The following is a 22,162-nucleotide window of genomic DNA, read 5'->3' as shown; positions in this document are numbered from 1 at the left end:
TATGGGCTCCTTTAGATTTTCTCTACAGACAATCATATTATCAGCAAACAGAGGAAGTTTTATTTCTACTTTTTAATGTATATGCCCCCCCCCCCTTTTTTCTCATCACCTCAATGTACTGGTTAGGTTTTTCAGCACAGTATTGAGTAGGAGTGGTGAGGGTGTACATGCTTGCCTTGTTTCCAATTTTAGGAGGAAAGTATTTAGTCTTTCACCATTAAGCATGAAGTTACCTGTAGTGTTTTTTTGTAGATGATTTTTACCAGGTTAAGATCGTTCTCATACGTTTATAGTTGCTGAGAATTTTTAAAAAATCATTAATGGACATACATTTTCTCAATTGCCTTTTCTGCACCTATTGAAATGATCATGTGGCTTCTCTTCTTTAGTCTGTTAAGATAATGAATTATACTGGTTGACTTTTGAATGTTGAAACAACCTACATTTCTGGGATAAACCCAAATTGATCACGATCCATTTTATATATTGCTAGATTTGATTTGATAATAGTTTAACTCAATTTTCATGGATTTTTGAACTTATACTTATGCACAGAATTTTTATTTTTTTGGTAATGTCTTTAGGTTTGGTATCAAGGTAATGCTGGCTACATAAAAGGATTTTGTACATATTATCTATTTTTTAGAAGCAGTTGTATAGGATTCATATAATTGCTTCTATAAGTCTTTTGTAGAATTGGCCAATGAACCACTAGAACTGAAATTTTTTTGCCAGAAGATTTTCATCCAGTAGTTCAATATCTTTAGTAACTATAGGGCCTTTCCTGTTATCTAATATCCTTGAATGGGTTTTGGTAGTTGTGTTTTTCAAGGATTTGGGCCAGTTCATTTACGTTTTAGATTTATGGACTCAATGTCTGTAGTATCATTATCATTTTAACATCTGTGCTGCCTGTGGTGATGTACTGCTTTCATTCCTGATATTGGAAAACTGCGTTGTCACCTTTTTCCCCCTTGGTCAGTCAGTCTTAATGATTATACATTTTATTACTCTTCCCAAAGAAGTAGCTTTTGGTCTGACTGCATTTTCTTTATTATTTTTCTATTTTAGTTTTATTTATTTGTGCTCTTAAGAAAACTTAAGAGGGAAAAAGAGTCTATTATGTTTACCTAGATATATACCATTGCTATGGCTTTTGCAGACAGAGAGAGACAGAGACAGAGACAGACAGTGAGAGAGAAACAGAGAGAGAGACAGAGAGGGACAGAGAGAGACAGAGAGGGACAGAGACACACACACAGAGAGAGAGACAGAGAGAAAGACACACACAAAGAGAGACACAGACACACACACAGAGGGACAGAGAGAGAGGGGCAAACAGAGAGACAGACAGAGAGACACACACAGAGAGAGAAAACCCTGTGGATTTCCTCGCATACCTTCTGGCTCAGAAGAGCCCCTTTTCTTGGTCCTATAGCCAAAAACTGAGTGCTGCTTTCACATTTTTGCTGCCCTAGCCCCCTGCGCGTTTCCACTCCTCACCGCCCTGGGTTCACAGAAGGAGACAAAGGAGGGAGAAGACCGGGGACTCAACACTGCACCGGCGCTTTACCTTTTCTGATCTGTTTCTTTTTCAGAATTCCCAGCTACTTGTGTTTTGCGCTCTGTGCAGGGTTTTTAGTTCGTTGCAAACCGTGGAGGAGGCTGCGTAATGAGCTTGCTCTCTCGCGGCTCGCGTCGGTACTCCTAAGGCGATGTTGAAGGTGGAAAATCACGTCATAAAGACGGATGAACTCCTGGTGGGCCGTGGAAGTGGTGGCCGTATTTTCGGAATCATGATCAGGGTAAATAGACTGGCCCTGTAAAGTATATCTCTGGAGGCAAATTGTTTGAAATTGGGTTTGTTCTGGAAAATCTAGGGGGTGCGCTTATCAAGTATTTTTGCTCTTAAGACGGGATTAGTGTCTCCTCTCTGCATTTTCACAGCTCTGGGGCTTCCTTCCTAGTTCTCGCCACACGGAGTTGACCTCGCCCGGTTCCTTACTCTCTCTCGCATTATTGAGAAAGCGCTGGCTCACCCTCCTGATGTCAGCATCTAGCAATGATGCCTGGCAATTGATAGGCACTGAGTATTTGCTGAGTAAATTGATGAACCAAACTATGGAAGGCTCGTACACATCTTTCCTATACGTAGGTGTGTTATTTACCCAGAGGTTGCGAAGTCAGCCTGTCCTTGAGATTTCAATTCTGAGCTAAATCTGATATTTTCCACACACTTTTACAGGTTCTCAGGGATTATGTTCTCATAGTCACCTTTTCACATTGATAATTCAATCTGGTTACAGCCTGTCTCCTCTGATTCTCCTTTCTGCTGCATATAGTAAATCAAACATGAAATTGAACTTTTTTTCTGTTCACTCCCAAACTCCTTTATGCAGGGCGTGTGTGTGCGCACATGTGTGCATGTGTCCGTGTGCATCTGCCAGTGTATTACGGGTGTGCAGCCTTTGAGAAGGTCCAGGGCGATGGAGGGGTTATCGCCTTGAAGACAGAAAACTTAAACATGGATGTTGTATGCTTCTGAGAATCTGCCCATTGGTGCACAGTCTCTTTGCTCCCCTCTAGATTCCATTTGTCTCATATTATTGTACAGAATAAATTCTCTTCCCACCCTTCTAGTGAGTTTGGGTCTACTTTTGCATATCCAAAGACCCATTAGTGGGCGCTGCTGAAATGAAGAGTAATCTAAAATAAAATAAGGGGTCACCTAAACCCTTTAGGACAGAAGAGCAGGCAGAGGCTTTCAAGCTTCAGTTTCCTTCCTCCCTTACCTTAACGAGCATATAGAGATTTAATTTTCACCTGGTATGGTGGAAGCCACACTCTCTACCCTTCTTCCTGACTTCCTCCATGAAACACAGACGCAGCTCAAGTCAGCTATGGCTTTCAAATGACAATTCGTCTGTCCAGCTACACATCCCGGCCCATATAGATGTTCATTTCCTAAAGATCAGAAAACAACACACCTCCCTAAGAAGAACATCACCCCCTGTTTGCAAAGGAGCATGAGGTTTGAGTTAGAAGGGCTTTGCTCGAGTCCTGGCTATACGCCTCCTGCCTGCACTATGTTGAGACAAGTCAAAACTCTGACATCTTTTCCACATAAAGATACTAACATATCAGGCCCATAGTTTGGTTCACCTACTGTCCCTTTGAGCCTCAGTTTTGCCATCTGTAAAATGAGAACATTCATATTCTTGGGATGTAAAATAGCTGTAGGAATTAAGTGAAATACATGCAAAGGCGTTTTGTAAAGTGTTATTTGTGCTACAAATCTTAGCTATTGTCATTATGTTAACAGTGATTATTTTATGAGGAGTTATTTTCATACTTTCCAACTTTGAAGCCAAAGGCTGCCACCACTCCCAATCAATTTTGAAGCAGCTACGGTATAAAATATAGCCCTGGCCGGTTATGTTCAGTGGTTAGAGCATCAGTCCATGGACTGAAGGGTCCCGGGTTCCATTCCAGCCAAGGGCACGTACCTTGGTTGCAGGTTCGATCCCGGCCCCAGTGGGGCGTGTGTGGGAGGCAACCCATCGATGTGTCTCTCACATCACTGTTTCTTTCCCTCTCCCTCCCTCCCCCTCTCTCCCTCCCCGTCTCTCTCCCTCCCTCTCCCCCTTCCACTCTCTCTGAAAAGCAATGGAAAAAACATCCCCGGGTGGGGATTACTAACAAAAGCTAAAGCATATACTTGGCTATATATGGAAGTACCTCGAAGTGAAATGGTGGCCAAGGGGAGCTTCTCCACACACAGGGGTGTCCTGTCCGGTAAGGGCACTTCTCTCTATCTTAGCGCCATACCTCAGTTCCTTTCCTTCCTGTGCCCCACATAGGGGTCGGGGGCTTCCCTGTGGTGATCAGAGGATGAGGGGCGAGGGGAAGACAACAATATAAGTAAAGAGGGCCCCCGAGTTACTGGCCTCCATTCTAGTCAAGAAACTTGACCTGTGCTGGTAAAGATTCTGCCATCCTCATGAACAAGTAAGTTCAGAGCGAATGAATATGTTTGGTAGCTCCTCTCATGGAAATTCTTGGTTGTTTTCAACTGCAGCTAAATTTGATCATATAATCTAGATATTAAAATTTGAAATTTACCTCCAGAAATGTTTGGAGTGCAGGCAAATTGTGAGAGAGACTCTCGCTGAAGAACTACAGCTGTACCCTATGAATCACAGAACTTACATTATCCATGTCAAATCTCTTATGAGAGCAGCACTGGGTCTCTTGGTATTTCTTTGGTTAGTACATGAATTTGATTGATTAAATGAAAAGGGAAAAAAAAACGTTCTGGAAAATTACTTATAGTGATGAGCTACTAAAAAGCATATAAGTGTGGCCAAATGCTTTGCCATTATAGTTAAATAAATCCATTGGAGTTTAATGGTCATCTTTCAAATCCATTCGCTGTGATAAATGTCCATGCTAAAGTCCCTGGGTTTGGAAGGCTAGCCTGCACCATCTCTCATTCATGAAAACAATTTCTTTAAAAATAATTTAAAGGCATTTTTTCCCCCACAACAAAATAAAGGAAGTTTAAACAATAGAATATAAATCACTTACTATGCCATTATTCTAATCCAATAATTGATTTCCTAGTTTTCAGATGTTCTTTCACCTCCACGTGCATATATTTTTTTGTAGTTGTTCTTAGTGGTCTGATTTATAATCTGCTTTCACTTAACATTATGTCATTATCGCTTCCCATGATGATACATAGTGACCATCATTATCTCTCTTACAAGCTGCTTAATAACATTTGGGCAGTATAATATCGCATTATTATTCCATTAACTTAATGTGGCACCATTTACATAGACATTTAAATTGTTTACAAGTCTTTGCTGTTACAGATATTCGTGCACTATCTTCACGGATATAGCTTTTTGTGGTTATTTTGTTCTGTTCTTTCTTTAGGATACATTTCCTAGTAGATTCAAAAAATTATTGTACAGCCATACAGTGCCACCAGTACATGGGAATGTCCCAAGGTCAACACGACAGTGCCACTTTTTGTGTGAATATTTAAAGCTTTTGAATAACTCTAATAATTTAACAGGAATAAATTGTCATCTCAAGGTTGACTTTGCATTTTATTAATATTGAGTCAAACATTTTCCATATATTTGTTTATTACAGCTTCCTTTTGTGGGAGTAAACTGCCCCTCAGTTCTCTTTATGATTTCTTAGATGGCTTCAGATAATGGAAATAACCATGTCTGTAAAGATTTAAAAAACAATATTTGACTTCTTAAATTTTCCAAAAGACTAAGACATTGTAATTCAACTCTTAATCCTTGAGTTTATTTGGAAGAGTTGGGCCCATTTGTATACTTCAAGTTGGCAGCTTTAAGAAAAGAATATGCTTTCAGATTTCTGTGTGTCAACATGGAGAAAGAAAAAGCTGATGAGCAAGCCGGCTCATCAACTTTTTGTTGATGTGCCTGGGTGTGGCTCAGCAGTTGTGCATTGACCTAGGATCCAGGCGATCTTGGTTTGATTCCTGGTCAGAGCACATGCCCAGGCTTCGCGCTCGATCCCCAGCAGGGGGCGTGCAGGAGGCAGCCGATCAATGACTCTCTCATCATTGATGTTTCTCTCTCTCCCTCTCTCTCCTTTCCTCTCTCTGAGATCAATAAAGATCAAACAAAAAACTTTCACAGCTTCTTTAAAAAAAAAAGAGAAAGTTGAGCAAATATGAGGACAGATAAAAATTTCCAAGGGCGGAGAGATGTTGCAAACTGACTAATGAATGCGTAACTACTTATTTCTTCCCACGATGACATTGAGAAACTGATGAGCATTTGAAGGAATTATAGCCTGTAAAAGTGTTCCTATTTTTCTGTATGCTGGAAGATTTTGTGTGATTTTGAAATGATATGTTTCTTGGAAGTTTGGTGGAAATCTGCAGTATTGCCTGAGTGTGGATTTGTGTGTGAAGATTTCCGAAGGGTTATGGCACTATCCTATTCCTTCCCAACTCTGTTTTGTTGTTGTTGTTGTTGTTGTTTTTTCTGATAGCATGTTTTCATTTCATCTAAGTTTTCAAAATGTTTGGCATACAGTTGTTCGTAGCGCTCTCTTAGAATTCAAAAAATCTCTAATGTAACTATAGTTATGCTTCCTTTTTAATCACATTTTAATTTGTCTCTTCCCTCTGTCTCTTTTTCTGGATTAATCTTCCAGAGAATTATTAAGCTTATCTTTTTAACTAGTTGAATTTGTCTTTGGTGATGTTCTCTAATGACTTTGTTTCCTATTTCATTTATTTTCTGCTTTTAAGTTGATTACTTTTCTGTAATTTTATTATGCTTCACTCGTTAATTTTAGACTTTTGCTTTTCTAATATAAGCTTATTTTAAAGCTAAAATTTTCCTCTGAATACCATTTTAGCTATATTCCACAGGTTTTGATATGTAATATTTTCTTCTGAGTAGTTTAACATTTTCATTATTATTTCCTTTTCAACTCTATTTATTTGAAAGAGGTATTTCAAATTTCCAAATGTATAGAAATTCTCAAATTTTTCTTTTTATTATTGACTTCTATAATTGCATTTTAAGAAAACATAGTCTGTATATCTATTCTTTGAAATCTTTTGAGACTTAATTAATGGTCAGTATTTGTAAATACTGATTTGTGTAAGTTGTCCTAGTGTGCATGGAAGAATGTATATTTTAAAAGTGACAGGTGTTGATTTATATATGTTCATTAATCAATCATGCTATTTATATTTTTCAAATCTTTAGTATACTTATTTGTTTTATGTTCTTGGCTTATTGGTAATGTGGGATGTGTATTGAAATATTTCACTGTGAGAATGGTTTTTAAATTTTTTTCCTGTAATTTTATTTATTTATTTTGCTGGTATATTTTGAGGCATTTTAAAAAATTAGGATACAACTTTAGAACTGTTATATTTTTCTAGATGAATTGACATTTTTTCAATATTAGTGTCAATCACTGATACAAGTTTTCTCTTAACGTTTGTTTTGCCTGATATTAACATCTTTATGCAAACAATAATTTTAAAAGTGTTTTTTTGGTATATATGTTTTTGGCCTTCAATTGTATTTTTATGTCCCTTTTGAAACAAAAAATAAATTCACTCTGACAATCTGTCTTTTAACTGACAAATTTAGTCCATTTAATTCATTGTAATTATTGCTCTATCAGGACTTCTTTGTTTCTTCTGCGCTTATTATGTTTCCCATTTTCCTATACTCCCTTTTTCTTACTGGGCAAAATAGATAATTTCAAGATTCCTTTTGCTCTAACATTCTATGATATTGTAAAGTAGATAATTAAATAAAAACTAGTGTTATTATAAGCTAACAGCAACCAGTGTGAGTGAGAAAAGTCAGGAATGGCTTTGTTTGAAGGATAGATTCTGTATGAGTTGGCAGAGAGATGAAGTGTGAAAGGAGTTTATGAATTTGGGAGCAGAAAATTACCTGGAGGTCAGAGAAGAAAGATGTTAGGTCATGGCTACCAGGAGAAGACTTAGCCTAGAAGGAAGGGGGAAGAGGAGAGGAGGAAGGGACTGAAAGATGATTTCTGTGTAACACTGAGCATGATTAGCACTACAAACATACCTTGCAGATGTTTACACCAGGAGTTAGAGAAGCAGCTTTAGATCTTGCAGTGGGCTCTCCACCGACTCAGAGTGGTGATGCCAACCACTCTGACATTTTGTGTCCTTTTGATATGGGAGAAGCAGGTGGGAAGTGGATTGTTCCTGCTGGCCTTGGGTGGGGGGAAAAGCACAGGTGAAAGTGATTTGACCACTGAAATCCTGTTTCCACAGGATGGTGACCCATATCGGTGCAGGTGACATTCAAGCTATCACAGCATGCCGGGGGCCCCACATGTTGTCTATCTGTCGACTTCTGTGGGAGAGATGATTCTTTTCGGAAATGTTTATTAGAAAGCTCAGAAAACAAATTTGACTTCCTAACACCAGTTATATTTTTTGTAAGTAAAAGTGCAAAGGCTATCTTACACAGTGCTTTACAAAATTACACATAATTTTGGGAAAAAAGGGAGTAGAAAACACTGGTCAAAAAACCCTGTTATAAGAGAGCAAGATTGGTGTCCCCTCATTTACACTCCAGCCTGGGAAATGGTCGTTCATTAGGTGATAAGAGAAAAGCAGAAGCATGTTCATGACCCTCCTATTAAAGCCAAATTTAAGGCTGAAAAAGAAATAATGACTGAAAGTTTACAAGAATGGAGTGGCATGTTGCAGTTTTTGCTCTTGTCACCGTTAATAAATCTGTGCCGCCCTATGCCCACTCTATCCCAGGGAGCTGCCTGCGTGATGATAAAATCTCTCTCTTACATTAGCGATCTGAATGGAGTAATGAAATGTCACTTTGTCGAAGATTAGATGTTGGCAGGGGGTCAAAAAGCAAATGGGCTAGATTGGGCCTTCGTGCTGACCGATGACTTCAAGTACAAGATACTGACTGGACAAGATTCACTAGTGGGCAGAGTCACCGTGCACCAGATGGCTTAATTTGGTCACCACTTCTCCAGACCTTGAACCTAGTAAATTAACAATGAGAAGGGTGAATTAACAGTGTTGGCCATCTTCCTTTCCTTTTTCCACCTGAATATTGGTCATTGGTCTGAGCCAGGAGATGGTAAAAACGAGATCCAGGCTTATGTTTAAGAAGCAGGTGACCCTGCACAAGGCCTTGAAACTAAGCTCTGTGTTATAACCCAGTATTATTAACACTTTTCTTTAAGGAGTGTTGGGCGAGGCTCAGCTAAAAACAGAGAGGGCTTTTATTAAGCATATGCTATAATTTCCTCTGTGTTGAACTCTTTGGAAAACCTTGCTTGGTAAGAGGGCCATAGAGCACAGTTTGGGATTTCTTATGTCCTCTAGTTAGATGCCATCAGAAGTTCACCCTGTTCTTTTCATGAAAGCAACACATTTCCTGCAGGCGCTGTTACCATGACATTTCAGCACAACGGGCTGTATTTTCTTCCCTGGCTAAAACGAAAAAATGTCACTCGAGTGTCTATCTGTACGTGACTCTCATTGAGAGGACAGCATTTAGAGATGGCAGCAGGCCAGATGGACTAATCTGATTGCGAGTGGAGCGGGGGGCTTCTGGCCTGTCCCATGGAATCTTCTGTGAGAAAACGCTGATGAAAAATAGATTAGGTTTTTACCAAGTGGAGCTTCGGGTGTCAAATGCTTGAGTTGTACCAGTTCCCATCCTCGTTACAATTACTGTCATAAAAAATTGGTTCACATTATGCTTTTATTTTATTTTGGTCCTCATTGCAATTTTATCAGAAAGAAATAAGATCCGGGAGTGCATTATTTGCGTGGTCCCTGGGAACCAGTGGTCCCTGTCGCTGTGAGGTTTATTGTCTTGCTCAGGTGGTCTGTGGAGGTGTTTCATGAAAACTCAAGTTCTTAGCTGGAAAAAGTGCCTCATGGGATGAAGAAGACTGAGAACATGTTCAAAGGAGCAGAAAGAAGAGACAGGAGCAGAAACTGGAGGCGTAAATTTGTACCCACAACATGATACAGGCTCTGTGCTGGAGAAGCATTTTAAAAGGAAATGAAGATAACGAATAATAACTGAGAGAGCAAAAGGCAAAATGGGGAAAGTATTCTGCAGTGAGCAGCTGCTCACTACACCCCTCTCTAGGATGGTGTTTTTTTCACATGTAGGCATATTAAAGACCCTGGGAAGACTCACATGAAAGAGCCTGTTTTTTTAACCCAGAGTGTCTGGAAAAGATTCTGCCCTGGAGCCCTTTTTTGATGTGTGTTAACAAGATGTCACATGATTTGGAAAACTGACTTGGATAGGGCTGTTCACATACTCTTGCCCCATTAATAGCAGCTTGGCCATGTTAAGGGTGCTAGCTGTGGCCCTGATTAAAACTTGCTGCTCTAAAAAAGAAGAGCAAAGTAACAATATTTACTGAGATTCCATCAGTTTGTTCTCTTTCTGAATGTTTCTGTTCTGTTTATTTTGTTCTTTAGATTCCACATATAAGTGAAATCATAAGGTATTGTCTTTCCCTGTCTGACTTATTTCACTCAGCACATTACCCTCTAGGTCCATCCATGTTGCCACAAATGGTAAGATTTCATTCTTTTTTATGGCTGAGTAATATTCCATTGTATATAGGTGCCACACTTTTTTTTATCCAATTGTCCATTGATGGGCACTTAGGTTGTTTCTATATCTTGACTTGCAATGCCCTTTATTTTATAACCGGATATTATTTTCCCCACTTTAAAAGAAATTTGAGGTTCTGAGTACAAAGTGGTTTTTCCAAGGTATAAAATAATTTGGTTGTGCAAAGAGATAACCATGCCAGGTTATTTTTCTGCTAGCACCAGGCTTTTTCAACTAGATCACAGAAGGCAAGCAGGTCATCATTTCCTAGTAGTAGGAGTAACATCCTGGTTTGCCTGGGATCCTGGAATATGGGGCTTTCAGTGATAAAACTGAGAGACTCTCAGGCAAAATGGAATGAGTTGGTCACCTTACATTCCTCCCTCAAATCCCTGTAACATATGTAGATGGACCATCCTGACACTCTTTTCTGTTGAGCCCACATATGGTCTTAGAATCTTTCTGGATGCTGTACTCCATGCAGCTGCTACCAATCACTGGGAATATGGTGTGTGTGGGGTTTGAGGAAGTTTGGCGGGGAGGTTGAGGGGAGGTTATTTTTCATCTCTACCCTGTAATATGCTGGCTCATATAAAACCCATTTCATACCAAATTAGCCAGAGTGCTAGGGGAGGGCTCCTAGAGACCCTCTCTCTGCTTTTCAGACTCTAGGCTATATCATGCAGTGAGCTGACATTTAGTGATTTTTCTTCCCTTTAGTCTAATACCTTTCATTTGTGACCCAAATCCATTCTTCCCAATTCCCAAACCCATTAAATCTGGACTAGTCTTCTTCGTGTATCTTATTTTAGCCTCAGCTTTTGGTCTTCAGGACATGCCTTAAACAAGTGATTTACTCATTTAATATAGAAAAAGGTGCTTCTACCAATTTGAAAACAGAATCAATTTATTGAAGCTTCTTTGTAGAACAGAAATATGTTTCTTCTCTCCCTTTTCAACATGAAATTTTAATTATGTCATAGATCAAAATCAATATTAAAATGTGTAGAAGTTAAACGAAACAATGAAATCCTTCAAATCTCAGGTTATATGTCACCTTAGAGAACATTTTCTGATATCCTGTGCTAAAAGTCAGTTCTAGTCCTCAACTCCTATACAATTTGTCATTAAGCTTCTAAAATAGAGCACACATAAAGAAAAGAAAACAGCCGTTTCACAAGGTGGTGCCGAAATCAAAGAAGGAAGCACCTGCCCCTCACAAAGCCAAAGCCAAAGCCAAAGCCAAGTCTTTAAAGGCAAAGAGTAGAGTGGAAAGGTGTCCACAAGCCACAAAAAAAGAAGCCCCAACTTCCAAGGGCTAAAGACACTGTGGTTCGGAAGGCAGCCTAAATATCCTTGGAAGAACGCCCCCAAGAGAGACAAGCTTGACCACTGTGCCGCCAGCAGGTTCCCCCTGACTACTGAGTCAGCCATGAAGAAAATGGAAGTCCACCATACGCTTGTGTTCACTGTGGATGTCAAGCCAACAAGCACCAGAGCAAACAGGCAGTGAAGAAGCTCCATGACATTGACATGGCCAAGGTCAACACCTGATCAGGCCTGATGGAGAGAAGAAAGCGTATGTTCAACTGGCTCCTGACTATGATGCTCTGGATGTTGCCAACAAAATTGGGATAATCTGAACTGAGTCCCACTGGCTAATTTTAAATATAAAAATGTTTTATTGTAAATAAAAAAGAACACAAATCATACATTTTCTTCTTGGTACATTTCACAAAGTGATCACACTCTTGTAATCACTACCCAGACTAAGAAATAGAATATTATCAGTACCCTGGAAGGCCTCTTCATGCTATGTCTCAGCCACTACCCTCCTAAAATCAACCACTCTCCTGACCTTATCACTGTGGAATAGTTGTACCTATTTTTGAGCTTTATATAAATGGAATCTTTTGTGTCTAGCTTTTTTCATTTATCGTTGTGCCTATCACAGGCTTTTAGGTTGCTGCACATAGCAATTGTTCATTTTTCTTTCTCATTACTATAATTATAATTATGCCACAATGCATTTATGTACTCTACTATTGATAGACATTTGTTTAAGTTCTAGTTTTTGGCAAGTATAAACAGTGTTGCAGTGAAAATTCTTGTACATACCTTTTTGTACTTAGGCATGGAATTGCTGAGTTATGACAGTGCATCCATATGTTCAGCTTTAATAGGTAATATCCAACAGTTTTCCGAAAACAATTATATTAATTTATACTCCTGCGAGCAGCTATATGAGAGTCCCATCACTCCACAGCCTCCACTCACCTAGGTTATCTTCCTGGCCCATCTCTATACTAGATATTTCCACTCAAATATTCTTCAAATCCTTTAAACTGAACAAATCTAACATTGAAATAATCATCTGCTCAATTCTACTCCTACACTGTCAAACTAGCTCAACTTTTGTATTCTTTCATTTTTAATAACCACCATTCTCCTATGGCTATCAGGTGTAGCAATACTTAGTCGTCTGACTATCTCCCCTCCTCTTCCCTCAGTATATAATCAGCAACCAAGTTCTGTAAGTTCTTTCATTCCCCGGCCTCTTGGTTAAAGCCCCTCCTTCCCACTGACACTATGCTAGTTCATACCTCATTTTTGCTTAAGCAAAACAGTGCAATAGCCCTGCCTTGTCTCTAAGCTTATTTTATTTATTTTTACTAATACAATCCATTTTTTAAGCTGCTGTTTGTTAAATAATTCTTCATAAATAATACTTTGGTTATATCATTCTCCTGCTGGGACATTATCATTTTTTCCTAGTCTCTGGTAGTTAAAATCTAAACTCACTTAATATCTTGTCAACCAAGACCTTGTCTGTTCTGGCTTCAACCTTCCTTTCTGGACTGATTTCCTGCTCCCTCTAATATACTTTCTGACTTCTTGCCTTTGTGCTTTGCTCAAGTTGTTGCCTTATTTTGGGCTATTCCCCACATCTACATTCATCTCAATATGGAAATATTATTCATTCCTCAAAACCAGGTGAGCAGACAGGACTTTCCCCACCGTGTACTCAACATTCCATGTGTAAATTGTCTCACAAGTTAAACTACAAAGACCTGATTGGCTGTCTCCCAAATTTGACTAAGTATAAGAATTCTCTGAGCTTCGTAAAGATATACAGATTCTTAGGTATATGGCAAACCTATGAAATCCTAATCTCTGTGGAATATCAGGTAGGTGTATGAAACACCATAAAAACACACTAATGTTCTTTTCACACATCGCCTTATGGTGCCTTAATGATTTTTGTGTATAATATATTTTCTACCAAGTTACAAGCTTGTTAAAGGTTATGCCTCCGTATGCCTGTATTTCTCAGCACAGTTATTTGCACACACCAGGTGTTTGCTGCATGTAGATTGAATTAATAAATAACATAGTTCCCCAGGGAATTACAATTATTATTTTTAAAAATTAATCAATGCATTCTAGCCAAAGCCTATCTGTTCTTCACCTTACCCTCTTTGTCTAAAATGTCTTTTATTACACTCCAATCTCTCCTTTTGGTCGACAGGACCTATATTTTCAGGATTGGTCTCCGGTCCCAGCATCTAACAGGAAACTGAGAAAGCAATTAATCCTGTGTCACTATCTCTTACTTCTGGGAAAACCTCTTCCTGAATCAATGTAGATACACTATTTTTGATAGGAGATGGAGAATACCATCCTAACTAACAGAATTACAGAGCCAGGCCATGATATGAAAATCATGACTATAAGATGATCTTCCCCCCATGTGTGAAGACAGAAAGATAACACATCACCCTGGGTGATTTGTTCTTACAATTGCTCATGGTGATTTATTCAACTTCAAGCCTCTTCTAAGTTTTTCCAGCAGGTAGTTGGGCCTTGCCTTCCAGCAGGATGACTTAAGAGAACACTTCAGGGCCGTTTTCTGCTTTGGTGATATTATAGTGTACTCACCACTTAACAATGGTGAGCTGATTGTCATTTATGAGACCCATCCTAACTGCACAATGGTTTCTGATTAGGATAAGACTGAAAATGTTGCTGATTAAAATGACACACTGTGGTTGGCTGTTAGTGCCCCATATCTCCTTAGAAAAAGGTGGCACCTGTAAAAATCAATAATGCATGAGTCGAGAAAGCTCTGAGATAACATTTCTGTGAAGTCCAGAAGGACCGACAGAATCAAACTTTCTCAGTCTCCAAGTTTCTCGTTTTAGTCCTGTGCAAGAGTTTATATGGAGCCACTGGTATTGTATTTTCACTCTGCCAGCTGTTGTGGGTCAGACAAGAGAAGTACAAGTCATTGTTTCTACCCTCAAGTAGTTTATAATTTCATTGGTTGAGAAAAGACATTTAAACAAATGCAATTAAAAGGCAATGCAAGGCAGTAGGTGGGCAGCTTGCAAAGTATGCTCTCTAAATAGAGAATGGGATCAGAGGAGAGAGAAGGAAATGTGCCATCTTTAAGGAAGATTGGCGTGAAGACTGGTCCTGATTTTATGTGACAGTAAAATAAATTAAGTAAATAAGGAGTAAGACCCCTCACTGAAAGAGCTGATAGTTTATATCTTTCCACTTTTAAGCAAAGGTTGAGGGCTTAGTAGGAAATCTAAGGACTTTTAAATGGACATCTTGAGTAATTCTTAATGTATATTGTATTCATTACCCCTGAAGGTACCGGGCCATAAACAGCCTCTTTCTGATGGTGATATCTCATTTGGCATTCATAAAGCGATTTTATTGACAACTGGGCTCTTAATTATCTTCATCGGTGACAGCCTTGGAGCCTTTTCATTTGCAGTCTCTGCATCCGGTATTTTCCCGCTGTCTCTCTCTGTGAGTGCACTTCTCTCTCGGCAGTGATCTATGGTGCTCAGGAAAGGATTTTAAAATTGACAGGCTGAAAGATACCAGCACCCGGGAGAGTTTATTAAACCTGCAGCCAATGAACTTGGTTCAGCCGATGCCTTTAAAAGAATGAGTGTCTGAAGAGCTGCAGGGCATGGTATTGAGTTAGCAACTGAAAAATGAGACAGGGATCCTGAACGGTGTGAAATGGACATTCTGTTCTGTAGTCGAAAGTGTGTGTGAGAGAGGGAGAGACTCGGCCAGCAGAAGAATGAAATATGAATGGGGACACGTTGATGTAAGTGACAGTTTTCCAGGGACTCTTGGGGCCTGTTCTCTGAAGGGTCAGGGCAAGGGAGCAGGATTCTCCTGGATGGAAACCGGAAGTTCTTTTCCTGTTTTAAGGAAAAGACAAAAACAAAACTTTAAATAAAACAGGGAATCCCCTGGATTATTTAGACACTCACTCATCTGCAGACACAGGGGGCTGAATTACTATAGGGAAAATGGTACGTGTGGAGCCTGCTGGAGCTGTCATTTAAACTCAGATCTGACAATACATCAGGAAAACACAAGGTGGCGATTCCAGCTCAGTGTCCTTCATGGGAATCATGAAGAGATCTTAAGGAGAATCTACTGCAACTACATCTTTTCTTCCCGTTGTGGAAATGATGCTAAAATAAATGAAAGGCTTTGGCCAAGGTTGTGCCACAAGGACCAAACTCAGGTCTTTCAGCTTAGAGCTCTTGGCATGGCACTGTCCTTCCTTCGTGGTACTGTGTCAATTTTGGAGTCCAGGTGCTTTCTGGTTCTCTCTTTTTTCTTTAATCCTAACTTGAAGACATGCTCATTGATTTTAGAGAGAGGAGAAGGGAGAGATAGAGAAAGAGAGAGAGAGAGAGAGAAAGAAAGAGAGAGAGAGATGATAGATGATAGATAGATATGAGATCGACCCCACAACTGTTTTAGTGTACTGGGAGAGGCTCCAACCAACTGAGCCACACCGCCAGGGCCTTTTGATTTCCTTCATAGTCCAATGCAGAATTTGTTAGTGCTGTTTTGAGAGCTTTGCTTTTGGTTCACGTCGTTCAATTTAAGGTTTCATCCTAATAGGAAAATGGATTTTAATGTACTCTTTCAGCATGATAATCTTGAAGAAATCGTTTAGATGAAAACATTTAGCTCTCCATGGATCTATTGACATAAATTTATGTAGCTTATGAATTAAGTACATATATGTGGAGTAGAATTTAGAAAACCTGGCTTCTGTTCCTCCTCTCCCTACCATCTGGTTGTGAGAGTATCAATGTTTTGCTTAATGTTTCAGAATCTTAATTTACTTTCTGAAAAATGGGAATACATCAGATTGCCATGTGGTTGTTGTTTTTTGTTTTTTTTTTTTAAAGTTTGTATTGATTTTAGAAAAAGAAGGAGGGAGAAGGAGAGAGAGAAACATCAGTGAGAGAGAGAAACATTGATGAGAGAAACATCAATTGGTTGCCTCCTGCACCCCCCCTACTGGGGATTAAGCCAAAACCCCGGCATGTGCCCTGACCGGGAATTGAACTGGCGACCTCTCGGTGCATGGGATCATGCTCAACCAACTGAGCCATGTTGGCCAGGGCTGCCGTGTGATTTAAAATAATTGGGAACTGTGAAAGTTCATGTTGTATGTAACATATTATGCAAATACATTAATATTATTACTTGACTGCATGCTCCAGAGCTCTGCAGCTTTACTGCCTCATATAGGTGATTGAATCACATCACATATAATTCCAGCATTGCCTGGTAGCTCCATAGAAAGTATCAAGGGTCCTCCTTAAAACTTCTTAATTCTGATCATAGAACACCCTCCTTGTTTAAATTATAATCACACATGAATCCTAATCTTTAAAAGCTTTGACTCTGGAAATCATTATGGAGGGGGAAAGTCACTTATATTTTAAAAAAATCACCAATTTGGAGAGGTCACAAGGAAACAGAGGCACATTAAACAGTGTAAGGCTTGGTATTTAGAACGTTAAAATAAACCACAATTTATTTTGAATGTTCATTTTGAAACAGAATTTTCGTGACTACCCCCCATGCTCCATGTCCATACTAATGTTAGCAGATGTCCCACCTTCCAAAATGGAGACACAGTCTTGGCAGCTCTTCTCAGTTCATAAATTTCATTGTGGCTGCAAATGTGATAATGGAGCAACCTTTCCAAGTTTTAATTGGATCTGCACTTGGCACACACACAACCTCCGTTTTCCGCCATATGGGTAATGGCAGTGCAAGGTGCTGTCTCGTGCCCTTCCTATAATTTAGTCAAGTCCTGATTATCTGCAGAGCAACCAGCTGCATAGTGGGTCAGTCATGGCTCTTACCACCCCAGCCAGCGATTCCTGTACCTAGTACGTAGCTAGGCTGCCTCCCCACATTGTCACTTGGTTTAGTCTTGAGAACTGTAAACTTATTTTAATATTTACTTGGCAGAGCACCAACTATTAATCTGATGCCAATTGACCACTTCTTGCCATTAGAGGATCCATTCCAAATGTAATATTCACATGATCTTAGAAGTAACTCTTGTTTTATGATCTGCAGAATATAGAGCAACTCGTACAATCCAGACACCAGTCCTATGGCTAGAAAGGTACTGCAGGTAAAGAAAATGAGCTTCAGAAAGGTTGGGTGACTCATCTAGGGCCATCTTATAAGTAAGGAGTGTGACTTTAGCCTTATGCCTCTGAAGTTAGGGCTCTAGCTTCTGTAGGACACTTTCCCCAAAAGGACACGTATGCTATAGTTTCCCTTTCTTAGTACAAGTAATGTAGGGTTTGAGCTTGACTAAGTGGGGTATATAGGTAAAGAAGTAGGCGATCTGGATACCACATCCACTAGCTCCTTCTGAACATTTCTCTCTGTCCCCCTTAGAACTGTCATCCTCTTGTGGTTCCGGCCATAGCTGTGTGGCAGGGCTGTGGTAGTTCACGGAGTAAAGAGCAGGTGGACGTGAGGTATAAATGGAGAGGAAATAAGATCTTGTAGTACAACTTGTGCCCGAGGGCATTACAATGGTTGTCATGGACATATAACATTTCAATCCAACAATATATATATATTGAATACCTGTTAGGTACTTGCCAGACACTCGGTTAGACTTTGGGGCTAAAAAAATGTCTAAAATACATTGTTTTTAAGGTACTTACTGGCTAGGGGAAGAGAAACACATAGACAATGATGACACTTAGTAAATATAAAGTTAAAGGTAAGTTTGAGGTGTTGGGGGAACCTAGAGAGAGAGAAATTAATTCAGGATGGCGGTAAATCTCAACCCTTCCTGGTTTATTTTGGGCACATGTGGGAGAGCCAAGGTCTCTAATAATCAAGGACTAAAAGGAGTTCTCTGGAGTCCAATGAAGACATAATTCCAAAGTAAAGCACAGTGTATAGAAATCCTTACTCTTGTAAGATCCTCACTAAATCCTTTATTATCAACCGTTTGGGGCCACATTTGGAAGGAGTCCTTTTGCTCTCAGTGTACGTAGTCCTCACAAAAGCACGCTGCTGAGTAAAGCAGAGGGAGAGCTCTCAGCAGCAAAGTAGCACAGACCATTGGGGGTGCGAATGAAAATAACTGACGGCCTCTATTTAAAAATCTGCTCTGGCTGCAGCCGCCGTCCTGGGTGCTTCCGAGGCACGTTGGCTGAACCAGCCACGCTCCGGGCACCGGATGGTTCCAGGGAGGGCTCTGAACAACATGGGCTGGGCTGGGCTGAGGGGAGGGCGGGAAGGTGAAGCCACTTTGCAAAATGCCACGTGCTGCCCTAGGTGTAGCGCAGGGAGGTGGCCTCTTCAATTTGTGAAAAACTCATTTGCAGGCTGCAAGGTCTCCGAGCAGCAGAAGGGTTTCTGGAACCTGCCCTGCCTTTTCCTTTTCGTGCCAAAATAGGAGTATTTGCCCAGATGCAAAAGATGAAAAATCATGACATTAAAAAAGATTGGAGTGCTTAAAAAATATGGATTTAATTAAGCATGCCTACCTTTGGGGGATGGAGGGATTCAGACTTGGAGAGGCACATGTAAGACGTAATGTCTGTCTTTTCACTGCCTCCATCGTCATGGTCTTAGCGTGGCTCACTCCTTGGCCTTTCTCCTCGCCAAGGGGAAAGATAACATGGAAATGATCCTTTATTTTTATTTTTAAAATTATATTAAATTCATTGGGGTGATATTGGTTAATGAGCCTTTTTTTTTAAGCTTTAATATAATTAATTTATTAATTATATGCACATTTAAAAAATGTTAGTTTTATTTTTGATTGAATTCACTGGGGTGATGTTGGTTAATAAAATTATATAGATTTCAGGTGTACAGTTTTATAATCCATCATCTGTATATTGTATTGTGTGTTCACCATTTATGTTTTTGTTTTTACTAAATGTTACCTCACTAACCACACACTTCCTCTGGTACACAAAACGAAGGTCTATGTGTGTGGGAGCATGTGTGTGCTGCAGAACTTAGCCAAATTACTGGACATTGTGGTAATTTAGAGGGAAACAAAGGTCTCCAGTTCCATTTTTTTCCTGCTCTTTCTTTCCCCATAAGTAGCTATTATGTTGGTAGAGACCATGCTATGATGTAAGCTGGAAGTGTGATAGTCTGGAAATGGAATGGTTCTGAGACAGAGAGGAGTGAATCGAATCCCACTCTCATTGCCTACTAGGTAGTGAGAATGCTTACTTCTGCTGAGGGTTGTCTCCCCTGTACATGCAGACCATTAATTTCCATTTTACAGAATCAAAATCCCTTTCAAAACTTCCCCTGGTTTCCCCTAAGAATCCTCAGGGTTTGGGCATATGCACACATGTGCTCAGGAACAAGTATGCACAGGTTCTGCTCTGCATTATTATTTTTTTTAATCCTCACCTGAGCATATGTTTCTTATTGATTTTTGAGAGAGAGAGAAAGGGAGAAAGAGAGAGAGAGAGAAACATTGATGCGAGAGAGAAACATCAATTGGTTGCCTCACGTATGTGCCCTGACAAGGAATCAAACCTGCAACCTTTTGGTGTATGAGTTGATGCTCCAAGCAACTGATCCCCCAGCCAGTGCCTTCGCTCTGCATTCTGATCATGGCTCCTGACTGTGGCTCTGCAGCTGTCCCCTCATCACAAAGCATGGCTCCACTGGGTTAGCTGTCATCTGTGGTGGCAGGGAACCCAAAGCACTCCAGGTTTGTGGCAGAGAACATGGGTTTGGGGTGGGCTTGGTGTGATGAGAATGGCACTCCAATTCTGTCTTGCTGCATAACATGTCCTGTAGAAGCACAGTTTCTACGGAATCGCACATGTCCTTCGTTAGACTTTACCTTGTAGCTTCTGGATTTATTTTCTGTCTTTATAGTATTTTGAAATCGGTCCCTCTGGCCAGCAGGAAGACAGATGCCAGGCAATTCCCTCTCAAATCTCATTCTCCTCTATGTCTTTGACTCAAGTCTGCCTGCACTAAAATCTCCCCCAACTTTAACTCTATACCATAAAATTGTATGAATAGATAGCTACGCGTCACTGGCCTGCCGGTTTCACAAACAACTCACCTTTGAATCTCACTTTTGAATCTCTGCAACCCAAAGAAGCAGCCAAGAAAGCTGCCAAGCTCTCTGGGTAACTGGAAGATTTCGCAAGTTAGTATGCCACAGTAATAATTCAGAAAGTAGTGATTGTGATACTTAACAGGTCCATTCGAATGATGAATGAATGTAATGTCCTTGGTCAGTGCAATCTGGGCTTTGATAAGTATATACAGGGTTCATCTGAGTTATAAGAACAGAACAACAGAATTACCATTTTGTAAATAATAATACTTGGGCTTATATAGTGCCTTTTAAAACTTCTAAAGCCATCTCACTTTTTAAAACTATTTTAAAAATATTCATTTGAATATGCCTACGCAGGCATATTACTTACCATATCTTCTTTGTGTTTTATAAGGAACAGTAACAATAACTAACAATAATGAGCATAATAGATAATATTTATTAGAACATTTACTGAGATCAAGCAGAGTTCTAAGCATTTTATGTGTGTTAACACATATAATCCTTGTTACAACCCTCTGAGGCGAATGCTGTTACTATGAAAGTTTTACAGAAGAGGAAACTGAAGGTCAGAGAGGGTAAGTAGTTTGAGTATTTATTTCTGATTCAGAATTATTTTGATTACAAGAAATAGAAAGCAAATTATGGCTACTAAGGCCACAGATAGAAAACCAAACCTACAGATAATTATTGGAAGGACCCTGGGGTATTATTGCACAGGATCAAAGGAAGAGTTAAGCATGTCTGTGGAAGAGCAAGGGGAAAAACAGTCCCTAGTATCTCAGAAGCAGGAGTCTATGGTGTTTTCTCCAGAGCAGTGATATCAATGTTACTCCAAAGACTTTCAGTGTTTGTCTCTCAATTAAAAATTTCCAAATTCTCAGAAGAGAGCATTTGATTAGCCCATCTTGAATTAAATCTATACCTGTGACTCTTTCAGCTATTGCTGGGAGACTGAACCATGTAATACAACATGAAAAATAAATACCGCCACCTCTTTCTAAAGGTGAGGAAACGAGTTCATGAAAATGAACTTTTCCCATATTGTATAGCTAATAATAGCACAGCTAGAATTTTCATCCAATTCCGATTAAATAGTTTTAAAAAATATTCTGTGTCTAGCACCATGCCTCGTACTCACCGTAATAGGATTCTTAGCCTACAGTTTTTAAACCTGATGATTTTGTTTTTACGTTTGTATGTCTCCGTTTGTGTAGTGCTAATTACTTAATTTTAATCCAGTTGTGTTTAAAAATTCCAGTGTGTCCCAACAAGGGCAATGTCCTTGCGGAATGCACGTGATTGACCTCAGGATTAAAAGTGGGATGTGCTCATCGAAGAGGCAAAACTGTCTTGGAAATTGTTCTTACTCTTCCTGAGAGCTCTTCTCTTCTCACTTGTAGGATTTTGAGTTTAGTTTAAGAAACGATTCTCTTATCACACACCCATGAACTCGTCCATAATTAGAAAATTCCAAACTCTAAGTTTCTGCTCACAATACAGAGAAGGAAAAGTCAGAAGAACATTTCACAGTCAGCATAAAATGTGGCAACATTAGATA

At 39.6% G+C, this 22,162-nt stretch overlaps 1 pseudogene; it reads left to right on the top strand.

Moving 5' to 3' along the window:
• The first annotated feature begins 1,715 nt into the window (after nt 1-1,715).
• LOC107529814 (large ribosomal subunit protein uL23 pseudogene) lies at nt 1,716-11,818 on the top strand (annotated as a pseudogene).
• The last annotated feature ends 10,344 nt before the right edge of the window (nt 11,819-22,162 follow it).

The sequence above is a fragment of the Miniopterus natalensis genome, chromosome 17, assembly GCF_054644295.1.
Source record: "Miniopterus natalensis isolate mMinNat1 chromosome 17, mMinNat1.hap1, whole genome shotgun sequence".
In the NCBI taxonomy this organism is placed as follows: domain Eukaryota; kingdom Metazoa; phylum Chordata; class Mammalia; order Chiroptera; family Miniopteridae; genus Miniopterus; species Miniopterus natalensis.
This window is presented reverse-complemented; position numbering and strand designations above follow the sequence as displayed.